Source organism: Leuresthes tenuis, unplaced genomic scaffold (assembly GCF_036924035.1).
Source record: "Leuresthes tenuis unplaced genomic scaffold, fLeuTen1.0.hap1 SCAF_2, whole genome shotgun sequence".
In the NCBI taxonomy this organism is placed as follows: domain Eukaryota; kingdom Metazoa; phylum Chordata; class Actinopteri; order Atheriniformes; family Atherinopsidae; genus Leuresthes; species Leuresthes tenuis.
This window is the reverse complement of record NW_027325356.1, coordinates 28,830,210-28,846,356: the sequence shown is the minus strand read 5'-3', so window position 1 is coordinate 28,846,356 and position 16,147 is coordinate 28,830,210. Positions and strand designations below refer to the sequence as shown.

General features: G+C 40.9%; 4 non-coding genes across 4 annotated transcripts; 2 read left to right on the top strand and 2 right to left on the bottom strand.

Moving 5' to 3' along the window:
* Positions 1-4,153: 4,153 nt before the first annotated feature.
* Positions 4,154-4,269, bottom strand: LOC140302560 (U5 spliceosomal RNA). Its single transcript, XR_011915019.1, has one exon. It is a non-coding gene; the product is annotated as a U5 spliceosomal RNA (small nuclear RNA).
* A 410-nt stretch (positions 4,270-4,679) lies between these two features.
* Positions 4,680-4,862, bottom strand: LOC140302554 (U2 spliceosomal RNA). The gene has a single exon (XR_011915013.1). It is a non-coding gene; the product is annotated as a U2 spliceosomal RNA (small nuclear RNA).
* Positions 4,863-10,208: 5,346 nt separating this feature from the next.
* Positions 10,209-10,391, top strand: LOC140302638 (U2 spliceosomal RNA). The gene has a single exon (XR_011915090.1). It is a non-coding gene; the product is annotated as a U2 spliceosomal RNA (small nuclear RNA).
* Positions 10,392-10,802: 411 nt separating this feature from the next.
* On the top strand, positions 10,803-10,915 carry LOC140302573 (U5 spliceosomal RNA). The gene has a single exon (XR_011915031.1). It is a non-coding gene; the product is annotated as a U5 spliceosomal RNA (small nuclear RNA).
* Positions 10,916-16,147: the final 5,232 nt, after the last annotated feature.

Here is a 16,147-nt window from a genome sequence, read left to right as displayed (position 1 = left end):
AGCGATCTACAATGTGCTTGGTCGCAAAGCTGCTCATCTGTGGTAAACAGCTCTTCAGAAAGGCATTCTTCAATTGATTTCACTAATTTTATGTAATAATTTTGTGATTTCCTACAAAACTACACTTCTTCTCCCATCTGTCTGAGTATTTAATATTGTCTGGGTCCCGTTAAAACATGTATTTTTCCCATCTAATTCCTTGTTTGCTTTAAAACAAGTATTCCCCATTTTCTATCCCTTCAGTAACCAACCAGTTTGTATGGAGTACACTGGAGCAACTTGACTGATCAGTAAAACACTGCTTTTGTTGTCACCGCAAGGCTTCCCCCGTCGGTTGTTTCACTGAGACACCACTGAGTAACTACAACTCAACACAGTTTATACACATAACATTCATATACATACTAACAAACAAACAAACAATTATTTATCGCAATTTTCTCATCTCTGTTTGAACGTACACCCAGGTAAATATTCCTTTAGTCTTGTCATACCGACTATGGACCCATTCATTGTTTAACTTCACTGTTTTGCAAATCCTAATTGAATATTACACATTGACATTGAACTTTACTGGATAAGCAGGTCTTCATTGCATTCAGCAGCCTATATGTGAGCATCTATGTGTAAGCTGTTCTTCTTTGCATTTATCAGCAGCAAGCAATTCTTCATTGCACATGCATATGAAAATAGTACAACAATTCCAATGCGTTAGCGAAACCTTCTATATCAGGAGTGTCCATCATGATGCTGGGAATAGAACCTCTTTCCCAGAATAGTTCATTACTCAACTGATCATAACTCCGCAATGAGCACATTTCAAAGTATCATTCCTCTACATGTATTCAAAAATCTATGTGTAAATGTTTAATATTTCTTATATTTGTTGATGTCATTCTGTGTGCATGTGGCCTAAACCCAATCTCTGTGTGGCAATTTTAATTTAAACAAGTTGAACTCTGCCTCTGATCATTTAAAAAAGGTGTGTACCAATATCAACCTTTCTCAGGTAATTACTGATCCTACAAAACCAATCTTAAGAGATCCTTCAAGGTTGTCCCTGATTGGCTCAATCTTAACAAATCAAAGGTAGAAAATCCGCAGTATCTGAACTTGGTGTTAGTTATCACTGCTCAATAGCCTGTATCAGAATTGCAAAAATGAAAACATTAGGTCCACGCTTGGTATCCAGATCCTGAAACATCTCCATGAGCAGGATTTTTTTTTAACTGATCTGTTGAATAGTTATACTCATGACACTGTTAAAATCCCAGATGAAGATCTAGCACTTGACCATTTTTGTAAATCTTCTAATTCCATAGTTGATAAACACGGCCCTTTTAAAAAGTATAGAACTTAGAACAGGTCTAGTCCCTGGCTTTCGTCAGAACTGTCTTCTTTACTTAAAAAATAAATAAACCTTGGATGCTAGCTGGGCATATGAGGGACCCGGGTCATTGCCTTGCTTTTAGGAAGCTTAGAAATAAAGGTACAGCAGAAATAAGAAAGGCCAAGTCTGATCATTATCTAAATTTGATTCCCAGAGCTTACTCAGATTTCAGAAAAGTCTGTCCTACTGCTCCTGTTTTTAATTAGACTTCTATGCCTTCGCAGTCGCAGCTTTGTCACTCCTTTTAAGCTTATTGTATGTTCTAAATGTTGTTTTAATCGTGTCTTCAAAAGTTTTTTGTTTTTTTTTGTCTCAGCTATTGTATATGAGATTATTTTCTCCATTTATCTCCAAGTTTAAATAAATGTTATTACTAGTGTGGCACTTTCTATGTCAAGGGGACAGTGGTGGTACTCTGTATGGTTATTTTAGTCACAACCTATGTTCTCATGTTAGCCGTTGTTTTCTTCACTGAGGTTGAGATGAACCCCCTTCTGTTGAGAGAATTCCCCTTTGTAGTCAGACTTTTGCCTCAGAAAACAGTGGTGGGTAAATAATCTTTCCCTACTTCTGAAGGTCGTGGTACAATGTGATAAGTGAATCCAAGAAGTCCTTCAGCTGCTGTGGGTGATGTAAGTAGTACCTGAAATGGACCTTCCCCCCATTGGGCTGGACCAGTTCTTTTTCTTTATCACTTTGATGATGATCCAGTCCCTGGGTTTTACTGTCTTCAGAGATTCCTTCACCGGTTCACCTGGAACAGACTAAACAGAAGAGATCTCTCTACTTGTTAATATTTGTATACTGCTAAGGTTTCTTCTCTTTTTCTTTTTTTCTTCATCATGTCAGTTGATGACTGTGTTTTGACTGTGGGAGTACAAATGGTCTTCCATACCTTTTCTCAAATGGAGTTCATCTTGTGCTAGTTGGAGGATGCATTTTTAGGATGGTAAACAGTAAACCCAATATTTCCCATTTCTTCCATGATTTTTTTCAGTCTTGACTTAATTATTCCATTGTGTCTCTCCACGAAACCTGCTGATTGTGGATGATATGCACAGTCGTTTCTAAGGTCTATTTTAAGTTCTTTGCCATCAGTGAGATGACGTTGTTTACACAGTGTGTCAAATTATCACTGAAGATCTTTTCAGGAATTTCAAATCTAGAAATGATTTATTTTACCCGTGCATTTGCTATTGAGAGTGCATCTGCTTGTGCACATGGAAATATTTCAGTCCATTTGGTGAAAACCTCTGTTGTCACTGAGCAGAATCGTTTCCCTTAACATTAATTTAGTTCAATGAAATCTACACAATAATGAAATAATGAAATCCAAACAAATATGTTGAAAAAGATACACTGGCTTAGGGCATTATCTTCGTTTTGGTCTTAGATTGCCCTGTTGATTGTATTTTGCACATATTTGACCTGCTAGATAAAACTTTATTCATTTATTTATTCTAAAAAGAAATTATTTTAGACCTGGAACGATCCATCTTATATTTTTTATGGAACTCCAAATGGGAAAGGTTGAGGAGGGAAGTACTGAAGAAGCCAAAAGTGAAGGGAGGGAAAGCAGTACCAGATCTGTATTTGTTTTTAGGAAGTCTCTTTACCTCTGTCCAATTAAAGTGTGCAATTAACCCATCCAAAAACCCAGCGGCAGCTGCAATGGCAAGATTCTGGATGGGGGCCTACATGAGAAGATTACGACTTTTACCATCAGACCTGAATGTACCTGTGTCTTTTAATCTAACAGAAAGTTATGCTTTTATAAAGACATTTTTAAACCATTTTAATTTAGAACAAGAAGATGTACAAGTTTTAACGTGCCATCGATCTTTGCTCTCTGTTGTGCAGGAGCGGGCCCCAGTGAGTCCAGTGCGTGGGCTCACTCTTGGCGAGCCCTCAACAGTTTGGCGCAGTGTGAACCTTTCAGCACTTCTGAACAGACTTTGGGATTTGTCATGGATGGTGGCTCACGAGATTCTCCCAGTCAGATCTGTCATGCACTCCAGGGGTATGTCGGCGACGGCCACCTGCCCCCGTCCAGGTTGTGGCGCGCCTGAGACGGTGAGGCATTTCTTCTGGGAGTGCAGTTCTGTTGTGGACTTGTGGGCAACAGCCGACTCCTTAAATTTCCCGTACTTACCAGCAAGAGAGGTCCTGTCAGCACAACTGGTGCTTTATGGGGTGAGTCAAAATCAGAACCTCAGGAAAGAGGAATTTGTCAAAAGGTGGCTCACCCTGGCCGCCATATGGACCTCAAGAAACTTGCTGGTAAGAAGGCACAAGCAGATTCCCCCCGTGGCTGTCATCCAGATGGCAGTAGCAACAGCCCAAGAGGCTGCAGGCCAAGGACGCAGCCACAAAGAAGCATCGCCTCTGTGCTCACTCGGACGAAGGAGCCGGAGTCACACGAAAAAAAGGTCCAAGCAATAGCAGTGGATCACTTGATCTTAGCCAAAAGGCAGAGAAGCAATAACTGTCCACTGGTTCACGTCCGAGGGCCCTTCCTGGCACAATGCGCACTTGTAGCGGTGTTCTTTTTATGGCCATAGGTGGCCAGAGTGTCACTTTGCACCTCCGCCCACCCGCTGCACTGAGCACTCTTCAGCCCTTAAATGGCATAACTTTGCACTCCTGCACGCTCCAGCGAGCACCATTCAAGCAACATCGGCACAGTTGCAACAAGTAAGGCGACTCTACTCAGAGAAGTCACTCTGCACAGTAACAAGATTTCTTTTGCACAGACAGAAAGGGCTTCACCCGCAAAGTAAAGCCTGCCAAAATTAGAAACAACTCATTAGTGCTGCTCTCCACGGAAGTCTTTAGTAAAAGGCGAAAGACTTGTACGTTATGAAGAGAAACCAGAGTACGATTATCCATCACTGCGGGAGCAGGAAATCAGGCTAGTTGGCATAGCCACGTTCCCCATGGTGAGCTTTGCTTGGTTGAGACGCTTGCTCCCCCCCCTTGCTCCTCGGCTGACCAAGTAGGAACAATCGGGCCCTATTCGATGGCTGCCTTGTCTTTTACTCTGTGCAAAAGACAAGGCAGCCACAAACACCACAGGAACACCTGATTGAGGCTTTTTTCTGACCGCTAATTCGGTGTCTGTTTCTTTCAAGCAATTCTCCCGGTTAGCCCGCACTCGGCTCGCTCCCAGTGCCGTGTTAAAGTCTACTTCGCATTCACTCTCTTTTCTCAGCAGATTAAAAGAAAGTTTCATCTAGGGCTCCCTGAAACTTCCATCCAACACCGCTGTTTGCTTTTTCACAAGAGCAGAGAAGAGCGCACCGTTCCCAGCGGCACTGCAGTACCGGGTCGATGCTAAGAGTGAATGGAGAAGGCTCCTTTTTCAACGTCTATTCCTAAAAATGCATTCAATATGTAGTCCTCGTATAGAGGACATATCAGATATTAAACTGAGTCTTTATGGTGTTATTTCACCCATTAACACTTAAGGTACCTCATACAGTGGCTGTGATATGGTTACTTAACAAAATATCTTTACCAGACATCTCTCCTACATAACTGTTCTTCTTTCACAGCCACACCTTGTTGTCGAGAGATGTGCTACACTTAATCCATCCACGCTGCTACCTACCCCAGAGATGGAAAGCTTCACGATTGCATGTCAGAAATAACCATCAGTGTTTTACCCAGGCCAGACTTAACTGATACAACGTTGTACTTTGTAGAATGAGAAAGAACTTCTTCAGCAATAAGCATCTCTCGACATATGACGAAATACAGATTTTGCTATAAAATTAATTCCTTCTATCAGCCTGACTTAAAACTGTTTGTCCTCCTTATTTATCCACTTCAAATCGAGTTTCAACAATTAAAAAAATTTTGTAGTTTGAGAAAGAACAACTTAATCTTCAGCAATCAGTATAAAAAGAGGGTAAGAAAAGCTGCAAATGCCAACCATACATCACTAAAAGGTGGAGCGGAAGTATTCGAATGCAAGTAGGTGTGAATGTCCGACCATAATTTGTAAAAAGCGGGTAAGAAAAGGTTCGAATGCCCGACTATATATTAACAAAAGCGGCAGAAGAGGTCTTCGGATGAGAGTGGGTGAGAATTTCCAACCATAATCTATAAAATGCGGTTAAAAAAAAGGTGTGAATGCCCCATAGAACACTAAAAGGTGGAGCGGAAGTGTTCGGCTGCAAGAAGGTGTGAATGTCCGACTATATTTGGTGAAAAGCAGGTGAAGCAAGGTCTGAATGCCCAACCTTACATCATCAAAAGCGAGATCAGAGGTGTTTGGCTGTAAGAAGGCCATAGTTTTGCCATAAGCGGGTAAGGTGCGAATGACCGACTAAATATAAACAAAAGTGGGGGCGGAGGACTTCGGATGCAAGTGGGTGTGAATATCTCACCATACAAGTATGGTGGAGAGGAAGCTGTGAATGGCCGACCATAGTTTGCGAAAAGCGGGTGAGAAAAGGTGCAAATGTCCAACCATACATGATCAAAACAGGTAGCGGAGGTGTTTGGTAGCGACAAGGTGTGAATGTCCACCCATAATTAATGAAAAGCGGGCAACAAGTAGGTTCGAATGCCCAACCATACATCATCAAAAGCAGGAGTGGATGTGTTCGGCTACAAGAAGGTTTGAATGTCCGAGCATAGTTCGTAAAAAGCGGGTAAGAAAAGATTCGAATGCCCGAACATACACCATCAAAAGAGGGAGCGGAGGTGTTCCGCTGTAAGAGGGTGTGAATGTCCGACCATGGTTTGTAAAAAGCGGGTAAGAAAAGGTTCGTATGCCCGAATATACACCATCAAAAGTGGAAGCGGAGGTGTTCGGCTGAAAGAAGGTGTGAACGTCCGACCAAAGGTTGTAAAAAGCAGTTAAGAAAAGGTTCGAATATCCAACCAAACATAATCAAAAGCGGGAGAAGAGCTGTTAGACTGAAAGTAGGTGTGAATGTCCAGCCATAATTACTCACAAACGGATAAGAAAAGTTAGTATTGCCAGACCATAGATAATCAAAACAGGGAGCGGAGATGGTTCAGCTGCAAGGTGTGAATGTCTGACTATAGTTTGTAAAAAGCGGGTAAGAAAAGGTAAGAAAGCCTTTCAGAGATGTTCGGCTGGTATTTATCAATGTCTAGATAGATTTCAACAAAAAACAACGTTGTATTTTGCAGTAAAAGAAAGAGCAACACTAATGGTTCAGAAATCTGAGAAAAAGCTTTTCGTGAGTTCTGCATGATTTGCGATTTTGCTTATAAAATGCATTCCTTCACTCAAACTATGTTAAAATTGTTTTGTCCTTCATATTTATCAATGTCTAGATCGACTTCAACAAAAAAAAAAAACATTCTATTTTGCTGTAGAAGAAAGTGCAACACTGAAGGACGAGGAATCCGAGAATAAGCTTCTTTTCATACGTTCTGCATGATTTGGGATTTTATGTATAAAATGAATTCCTTCACTCAAACCAAGTGGAAACTGCTTTGTCCTTCATATTTATCAATGTCTAGATCGACTTCAACAAAAAAAAACATTGTATTTTGCAGTAGAAGAAAGTGCAACACTGAAGGACGAGGAATCCGAGAATAAGCTTCTTTTCATACGTTCTGCACGATTTGGGATTTTATGTATAAAATGAATTCCTTCACTCAAACCAAGTGGAAACTGCTTTGTCCTTCATATTTATCAATGTCTAAATCGATTTCAACAAAGAACAACGTTGTATTTTGCAGTATAGTAAATTGCAACACTGGAGGTTTAGGAATCCGAGAATAAGCTTCTTTTCATACGTTCTGCATGATTTGGGATTTTATGTATAAAATGAATTCCTTCACTCAAACCAAGTTAAAATTGCTTTGTCCTTCATATTTATCAATGTCTAGATCGACTTCAACAAAGAAAAACATTGTATTTTGCAGTAGAAGAAAGTGCAACACTGAAGGACGAGGAATCCGAGAATAAGCTTCTTTTCATACGTTCTGCACGATTTGGGATTTTATGTATAAAATGAATTCCTTCACTCAAACCAAGTGGAAACTGCTTTGTCCTTCATATTTATCAATGTCTAGATCGACTTCAACAAAGAACAACATTGGATTTTGCAGTATAGGAAAGTGCAACACTGGAGGTTTAGGAATCCGAGAATAAGCTTCTTTTCATACGTTCTGCATGATTTGGGATTTTATGTATAAAATGAATTCCTTCACTCAAACCAAGTTAAAATTGCTTTGTCCTTCATATTTATCAATGTCTAGATCGACTTCAACAAAGAAAAACATTGTATTTTGCAGTAGAAGAAAGTGCAACACTGAAGGACGAGGAATCCGAGAATAAGCTTCTTTTCATACGTTCTGCACGATTTGGGATTTTATGTATAAAATGAATTCCTTCACTCAAACCAAGTGGAAACTGCTTTGTCCTTCATATTTATCAATGTCTAGATCGATTTCAACAAAGAAAAACGTTGAGGACATTCACACCTACTTGCAGTCGAACAGCTCTGCTCCCGCTTTTGATTATGTTTGGTTGGATATTCGAACCTTTTCTTAACTGCTTTTTACAAACTTTGGTCGGACATTCACACCTTCTTGCAGCCGAACACCTCCGCTTCCGCTTTTGATGGTATATATTCGGGCATTCAAACGTTTTCTTACCAGCTTTTTACAAACCATCGTCGGACTTTCACACCTTCTTGTAGCCGAACAATTCACCCCCTTCTATTGATTGTGTACAGTCGGGTATTTTAACATTTTCTTACCCGCTTTTTACCTACTATGGTCGAACATTCACACTTTTTTACAGCGGAAAACCTCCGCTCCCTCTTTTGATGGTGTATGTTCGGGCATTCGCACCTTATCTTACCCGCTTTTTACAAACTTTAGTCGGACATTCACACCTTCTTGCAGCTGAACCACCTCCGCTTCCCTGTTTTGATCATGTATGGTCTGGCAATACTACCTTTTCTCACCCGTTTATGAGTAATTATGGCTGGACATTCACACCTACTTGCAGCCGAACACCACCTCTCTCGCTTTTGATGATGGATGGACCGGCATTCTTACCTTTTCTAACACATTTTTCAACAATTATGGTCGGAGATTCACACCTTCTCACAGCCGAACAACTCCGCTCCCGCATTTGATGGTGTATAGTCAGGAATTCTCACCTTTTCTCATCAGCTTTTTGCAATTTATGATCTGACATTCACACATTATGTTTGGTTGGATATTCGAACCTTTTCTTAACTGCTTTTTACAACCTTTGGTCGGACGTTCACACCTTCTTGCAGCCGAACACCTCCGCTTCCGCTTTTGATGGTGTATATTCGGGCATACGAACCTTTTCTTACCCGCTTTGTACAAACCATGGTCGGACTTTCACACCTTCTCTTAGCTGAACAACTCCGCTCCCTCTTTTAATTGTGTACAGTCGGGTATTTTAACCTTTTCTTACCCGCTTTTTACCAACTATGGTCGGACATTCACACCTTCTTACAGCGGAACACCTCCGCTCCCTCTTTTGATGGTGTATGTTCGGGCATTGGCACCTTTTCTTACCCGCTTTTTACAAACTATGCTCGGACATTCAAACCTTCTTGCAGCTGAACACCTCCACTCCTGCTTATGATCATGTGCGGTTTGATTTTCGAAAAATTTCTTTAATTTTCTCTAGCAATTATTGAAGGACATTCAGACCTTCTTGCAGCTGAACACCTCCACTCCCTCTTTTGATCATACATTGTCGGGCATTCGCACCTTATCTTACCCGCTTTTTACAAACTTTAGTCGAACATTCACACCTTTTTGCAGCTGAACCACCGCCGCTCCCTGTTTTGATCATGTATGGTCTGGCAATACTACCTTTTCTTACCCATTTGTGAGTAATTATGGCTGGACATTCCCACCTACTTGCAGCCGAACACCACCTCTCCCGCTTTTGATGATATATGGACCGGCATTCTTACCTTTTATAATACATTTTTCAGCAATTATGGTCGGAGATTCACACCTACTCACAGCCGAACAACTCCGCTCCCGCATTTGATGATGTATAGTCGGGCATTCTCACCCTTTTTCATCAGCTTTTTGCAAATTATGATCTGACATTCACACCTACTTACAGTCGAACAGCTCTGCTCCCGCTTATGATTATGTTTGGATGGATATTCAAACCTTTTCTTAACTGCTTTTTAGAAACTTTGGTCGGGCGTTCACACCTTCTTGCAGCCGAACACCTCCGCTTCCGCATTTCATGGTGTATAGTCGGGCATTCTCACCCTTTCTCATCAGCTTTTTACAAATTATGGTCGGACATTCACACCTACTTGCAGCCGAATACTTCCGCTCCACCTTTTAGTGATGTATGGTTGGCATTTGCACCTTTTCTTACCTTCTTTTTATACTGATTGCTGAAGATTAAGTTGTTCTTTCTCAAACTACAAAATTTTTTTAATTGTTCAAACTCGATTTGAAGTGGATAAATAAGGAGGACAAACGGTTTTAAGTCAGGCTGATAGAAGGAATTAATTTTATAGCAAAATCTGTATTTCGTCATATGTCGAGAGATGCTTATTGCTGAAGAAGTTTTTTCTCATTCTACAAAGTACAACGTTGTATCAGTTAAGTCTGGCCTGGGTAAAACACTGATGGTTATTTCTGACATGCAATCATGAGGCTTTCCATCTGTGGGGTAGGTAGCAGTGTGGATGGATTAAGTGTAGCACATCTCTCGACAACAAGGTGTGGCTGTGAAAGAAGAACAGTTATGTAGGAGAGATGTCTGGTAAAGATATTTTGTTAAGTAACCATATCACAGCCACTGTATGAGGTACCTTAAGTGTTAATGGGTGAAATAACACCATAAAGACTCAGTTTAATATCTGATATGTCCTCTATACGAGGACTACATATTAAATGGATTTTTAGCAATAGGAGTTGAAAAAGGAGCTTGCTCCGTTCACTCCAAGCATCGACCCGGTACTGCAGTGCCACTGGGAACGGTGCGCTCTTCTCTGCTCTTGTGCAAAAGCAAACAGCGGTGCAGGATGGAAGTTTCAGGGAGCCCAAGATGAAACTTTCTTTTAATCTGCTGAGAAAAGAGAGTGAATGCGAAGTGGACTTTAACACGACTCTGGGAGCGAGCCGATTGCGGGCTAACCGGGAGAATTGCTTGAAAGAAACGCGACACCGAATGAGCGGTCAGAACAAAGCCTCAATACGGTGTTCCCATGGTGTTTGTGGCTGCCTTGTCTTTTGCACAGAGTAAAAGACAAGGCAGCCATCGAATAGGGCCCGATTGTTCCTACTTGGTCAGCCGAGGAGCAAGGGGGGGGAGCAAGCGTCTCAACCAAGCAAAGCTCACCATGGGGAAGGTGGCTATGCCAACTAGCCTGATGCCCTGCTCCCGCAGTGATGGATAATCGTACTCTGGTTTCTCTTCATAACGTACAAGTCTTTCGCCTTTTACTAAACACTTCCGTGGAGAGCAGCACTAATGAGTTGTTTCTAATTTTGGCAGGCTTTACCTTTGCGGGTGAAGCCCTTTCTGTCTGTGAAAAAGAAATCTTGTTACTGTGCAGAGTGACTTCTCTGAGTAGAGTTGCCTTACTTGTTGCGACTGTGCCGATGTTGCTTGAATGGTGCTCGCTGGAGCGTGCGGTAGTGCAAAGTTATGCCATTTAAGGGCTGAAGAGTGCTCAGTGCAGCGGGTGGGCGGAGGTGCAAAGTGACACTCTGGCCACCTATGGCCATAAAAAGAACACCGCTACAAGTGCGCATTGTGCCAGGAAGGGCCCTCGGACGTGAACCAGTGGACAGTTATTGCTTCTCTGCCTTCTGCTATTGCTTGGACCTTTTTTTCGTGTGACTCCGGCTCCTTCGTCCGAGTGAGCACAGAGGCGATGCTTCTTTGTGGCTGCGTCCTTGGCCTGCAGCCTCTTGGGCTGTTGCTACTGCCATCTGGATCACAGCCACGGGGGGAATCTGCTTGTGCCTTCTTACCAGCAAGTTTCTTGAGGTCCATATGGCGTCTTTGATGGCGGCCAGGGTGAGCCACCTTTTGACAAATTCCTCTTTCCTGAGGTTCTGATTTTGACTCACCCCATAAAGCACCAGTTGTGCTGACAGGACCTCTCTTGCTGGTAAGTACGGGAAATTTAAGGAGTCGGCTGTTGCCCACAAGTCCACAGCAGCACTGCACTCCCAGAAGAAATGCCTCACCGTCTCAGGCGCGCCACAACCTGGACGGGGGCAGGTGGCCGTCGCCGACATACCCCTGGAGTGCATGACCTGACTGGGAGAATCTCGTGAGCCACCATCCATGACAAATCCCAAAGTCTGTTCAGAAGAGCTGAAAGGTTCACACTGCGCCAAACTGTTGAGGGCTCGCCAAGAGTGAGCCCACGCACTGGACTCACTGGGGCCTGCTCCTGCACAACAGAGAGCAAAGATCGATGGCACGTTAAAACTTGTACATGTTCTTGTTCTAAATTAAAATGGTTTAAAAATGTCTTTATAAAAGCATAACTTTTTGTTAGATTAAAAGACACAGGTACTTTCAGGTCTGATGGTAAAAGTCGTAATCTTCTCATGTAGGCCCCCATCCATAATCTTGCCATTGCAGCTGCCGCTGGGTTTTTGGATTGGTTAATTGCACACTTTAATTGGACAGAGGTAAAGAGACTTCCTAAAAACAAATACAGATCTGGTACTGCTTTCCCTCCCTTCACTTTTGGCTTCTTCAGTACTTCCCTCCTCAACCTTTCCCATTTGGAGTTCCATAAAAAATAAAAGATGGATCGTTCCAGGTCTAAAATAATTTCTTTTTAGAATAAGTAAATGAATAAAGTTTTGTCTAGCAGGTCAAATATGTGCAAAATACAATCAACAGGGCAATCTAAGACCAAAACGAAGATAATTCCCTAAGCCAGTGTATTTTTTTCAACATATTTGTTTGGATTTCATTATTTCATTATTGTGTAGATTTCATTGAACTAAATTAATGTTAAGGGAAACGATTCTGCTCAGTGACAACAGAGGTTTTTACCAAATGGACTGAAATATTTCCATGTGCACAAGCCGATGCACTCTCAGTAGCAAAAGCACGGGTAAAATAAATCATTTCTAGATTTGAAATTCCTGAAAAGATCTTCAGTGGTAATTTGACACACTGTGTAAACAACGTCATCTCACTGATGGCAAAGAACTTAAAATAGACCTTAGAAACGACTGTGCATATCATCCACAATCAGCAGGTTTCGTGGAGAGACACAATGGAATAATTAAGTCAAGACTGAAAAAAATCATGGAAGAAATGGGAAATATTGGGTTTACTGTTTACCATCCTAAAAATGCATCCTCCAACTAGCACAAGATGAACGCCATTTGAGAAAAGGTATGGAAGACCATTTGTACTCCCACAGTCAAAACACAGTCATCAACTGACATGATGAAGAAAAAAAGAAAAAGAGAAGAAACCTTAGCAGTATACAAATATTAACAAGTAGAGAGATCTCTTCTGTTTAGTCTGTTCCAGGTGAACCGGTGAAGGAATCTCTGAAGACAGTAAAACCCGGGGACTGGATCATCATCAAAGTGATAAAGAAAAAGAACTGGTCCAGCCCAATGGGGGGAAGGTCCATTTCAGGTACTACTTACATCACCCACAGCAGCTGAGGGACTTCTTGGATTCACTTATCACATTGTACCACGACCTTCAGAAGTAGGGAAAGATTATTTACCCACCACTGTTTTCTGAGGCAAAAGTCTGACTACAAAGGGGAATTCTCTCAACAGGAGGGGGTTCATCTCAACCTCAGTGAAGAAAACAACGGCTAACATGAGAACATAGGGTGTGACTAAAATAACCATACAGAGTACCACCACTGTCCCCTTGACATAGAAAGTGCCACACTAGTAATAACATTTATTTAAACTTGGAGATAAATGGAGAAAATAATCTCATATACAATAGCTGAGACAAAAAAAAACAAAAAACCTTTGAAGACACGATTAAAACAACATTTAGAACATACAATAAGCTTAAAAGGAGTGACAAAGCTGCGACTGCGAAGGCATAGAAGTCTAATTAAAAACAGGAGCAGTAGGACAGACTTTTCTGAAATCTGAGTAAGCTCTGGGAATCAAATTTAGATAATGATCAGACTTGGCCTTTCTTATTTCTGCTGTACCTTTAGTTCTAAGCTTCCTAAAAGCAAGGCAATGACCCGGGTCCCTCATATGCCCAGCTAGCATCCAAGGTTTATTTATTTTTTAAGTAAAGAAGACAGTTCTGACGAAAGCCAGGGACTAGACCTGTTCTAAGTTCTATACTTTTTAAAAGGGGCGTGTTTATCAACTATGGAATTAGAAGATTTACAAAAATGGTCAAGTGCTAGATCTTCATCTGGGATTTTAACAGTGTCATGAGTATAACTATTCAACAGATCAGTTAAAAAAAAATCCTGCTCATGGAGATGTTTCAGGATCTGGATACCAAGCGTGGACCTAATGTTTTCATTTTTGCAATTCTGATACAGGCTATTGAGCAGTGATAACTAACACCAAGTTCAGATACTGCGGATTTTCTACCTTTGATTTGTTAAGATTGAGCCAATCAGGGACAACCTTGAAGGATCTCTTAAGATTGGTTTTGTAGGATCAGTAATTACCTGAGAAAGGTTGATATTGGTACACACCTTTTTTAAATGATCAGAGGCAGAGTTCAACTTGTTTAAATTAAAATTGCCACACAGAGATTGGGTTTAGGCCACATGCACACAGAATGACATCAACAAATATAAGAAATATTAAACATTTACACATAGATTTTTGAATACATGTAGAGGAATGATACTTTGAAATGTGCTCATTGCGGAGTTATGATCAGTTGAGTAATGAACTATTCTGGGAAAGAGGTTCTATTCCCAGCATCATGATGGACACTCCTGATATAGAAGGTTTCGCTAACGCATTGGAATTGTTGTACTATTTTCATATGCATGTGCAATGAAGAATTGCTTGCTGCTGATAAATGCAAAGAAGAACAGCTTACACATAGATGCTCACATATAGGCTGCTGAATGCAATGAAGACCTGCTTATCCAGTAAAGTTCAATGTCAATGTGTAATATTCAATTAGGATTTGCAAAACAGTGAAGTTAAACAATGAATGGGTCCATAGTCGGTATGACAAGACTAAAGGAATATTTACCTGGGTGTACGTTCAAACAGAGATGAGAAAATTGCGATAAATAATTGTTTGTTTGTTTGTTAGTATGTATATGAATGTTATGTGTATAAACTGTGTTGAGTTGTAGTTACTCAGTAGTGTCTCAGTGAAACAACCGACGGGGGAAGCCTTGCGGTGACAACAAAAGCAGTGTTTTACTGATCAGTCAAGTTGCTCCAGTGTACTCCATACAAACCGGTTGGTTACTGAAGGGATAGAAAATGGGGAATACTTGTTTTAAAGCAAACAAGGAATTAGATGGGAAAAATACATGTTTTAACGGGACCCAGACAATATTAAATACTCAGACAGATGGGAGAAGAAGTGTAGTTTTGTAGGAAATCACAAAATTATTACATAAAATTAGTGAAATCAATTGAAGAATGCCTTTCTGAAGAGCTGTTTACCACAGATGAGCAGCTTTGCAACCAAGCACATTGTAGATCGCTTTACTGCCAAAATGATCTAATTTAATGGATTGGTTTAGACATGCATAACAGCATTTTAAGAACAAAGAGAGAAACAAAAAGGGACAACGCTTCATGGTGGAAGGTGATGTATAAATAACTGTGTATATGATGAAGGAGAGACCATTTGAGCACCACAGCCATTTCGCAGCACAGGGACAGCAGTCCAAGTTAAAGGATCTCCCACGTGGTATCACCTGTCACACTGTGTCAAGGCATCAAAAGAAGAAAAAATCACCAAACCCAAAGAGACGAAGACTCCGGTGAACGAAGAGAGAGGACTGACAAACCAGAAATACAAAAGGATGCTCGATATCAAGATCCAAAAGAAGAGGCTAACAATGCCACGAACACTTACGATGCTGGGAATGATGCCAGCAATGAACAGAGAAGAAGATTCAGTGTCATCAATCTGCAACACGTGCCTCTAATGAGGGGGTGAATATAGAATCCTCAACGATTACAACGTCTCTGGGAACTGTGACAACAACAAGGTTTAAACCATTTTGATATATATTGTAACCTATTGGCAAAGGAATAGTGCTGAAAATTAGGTAAATCTAATCCACCACTGTCCTTGGTCTTCTGTAGGGTTTTTAAACTAAGGGTTTGTTTTTCCACAGAAATTTGGAGATGCATGAATCTAGTGACTTAAACCAAGTAGCAGATGGTTTTATGGGGATCATTGAGAACAAATAGTTAACTTTTGGTAGTATCATCATTTTAATGGTTGTAACTCTCCCCATAAGTGATATAGGTAAGGATTTCCAACGAGAGAGCTCGTCCTCTATTCTCTTTAATAATTGCACATAATTTAGCTTTGTTAGCTCTGAGAGCCTGGAGGAAATGTTTATGCCTAAATATCTAATATTTCCTGACTGTAAAGTGATCGCAGGTATATTCTGGACCCTACAGTTAATGGGCAGAACTGTGGTCTTAGACCAGTTGATAGAGTAGTCACAAAGTGCAGAGAATTTATTTATGAGTGTGATCGTGTGAGTGAGAGACGTCTGTGAGTTCTGAAGGAAAAGTAATACATCATCAGCATAAAGACTTATTTTATGCTCAATA